At 43.0% G+C, this 1136-nt stretch overlaps 1 protein-coding gene across 1 annotated transcript in view; it reads right to left on the bottom strand.

Annotated features, from left to right (window-relative positions):
* The window catches only part of UBR7 (ubiquitin protein ligase E3 component n-recognin 7 (putative)), a 31137-nt gene that overhangs the window by 15190 nt on the left and 14811 nt on the right, over positions 1-1136 (bottom strand). The window lies entirely within an intron of this gene.

The raw sequence follows: 1136 nt of genomic DNA, 5'->3' as shown, positions 1-1136 counted from the left end.
AAAAAAAAAAAAAAAAAAAAAGCTGCAGTGAGCTATGATCATACCCCTGCACTCCATCCTGGGCTACAGAGTGAAACTTGTCTCTAACAAAAAACAAAAAGGAGGATACAGAGGCAAATATTGTGAAGGAGAGGAGAGAAAGTGTAGTAAGGGAGCTCATGTTGGATGATGGCATTTCTTTTTTTTGGGGGGGTGGGTAGGAGGAGATAGGATTTCACTCTAATGTCCAGGCTGGAGTGCAATGGTGTGCAAGGCTCACCACAGCCTCAAACTTCTATGCTCAAGTGATCCTCTTGCTTCAGGCTCCTGAATACCTGGGACTACAGATGAATGCCACCATACCCAGCTAATATTTTTTAAAATAATTTTTTTGTACAGGTAAGGTCTCCATATGTTGCCCAGGCTGATCTCAAACTTCTGGCCTCAGCCTCTTGGGTGAAGTGCTCAATACAACTTGGACTTTGCCTAACAAATGCAAACAAACCTAATCATTCGGCATATTAGTCTAAAATTTAAAAAACAGAAAATCTAATGAAAAGAAATGCATATAGGTACAGTGTCTGCTGAGACTGTGAGAGATAATTACAAACAATAAACAGAGAAAGCACCAAGTTAAAGAACTTTGAGGGGTCAGTTGTGGTGGCTCATGCCTATAGGCCTTCCAAGTAGCTGGGGCTACAGGTGCCTGCCACAATGTCTGGCTATTTTTTGGTTGTAGTTGTCACTGCTGTTTGGCAGGCTCAGGCTGCTTTGAACCTGCCAGCTCTGGTGTATGTGGCTGGTACCTTAGCCGCTTGAGCTATAGGCACCACGCCAGGATTGGTGATCTTATAAAAGAGGCCCTGAGGGTAGCTTGTTTAGCCTTCCTGCCATGTGAAGACACACAGAAGGCTTCATCTATGAGAACTGGCCCTTACCAGACACGAATTCTGCTAGTGCCTCGTTCTTGAACTTTCCAGCCACCCGACATATCTGTAAGTAATAACTTTCTTTCTTTCTTTTCTTTCTTTCTCTCTCTCTCTCTTTTTTTTTTTTTTTTTTTTTTTTTTTTTTTTTTGAGACAGAATCTCAACCTGTTGCCCTGGGTAGAGCACCCTGGCATCATAGCTCACAGCAACCTCCAACTCTTGGGCTCA

Source organism: Otolemur garnettii, unplaced genomic scaffold (genome assembly GCF_000181295.1).
Source record: "Otolemur garnettii isolate 467f Iridium unplaced genomic scaffold, OtoGar3 scaffold00020, whole genome shotgun sequence".
Lineage (NCBI taxonomy): Eukaryota > Metazoa > Chordata > Mammalia > Primates > Galagidae > Otolemur > Otolemur garnettii.
The sequence above is the reverse complement of the archived record's forward strand: the minus strand, read 5'-3'. Positions and strand labels throughout refer to the sequence as shown.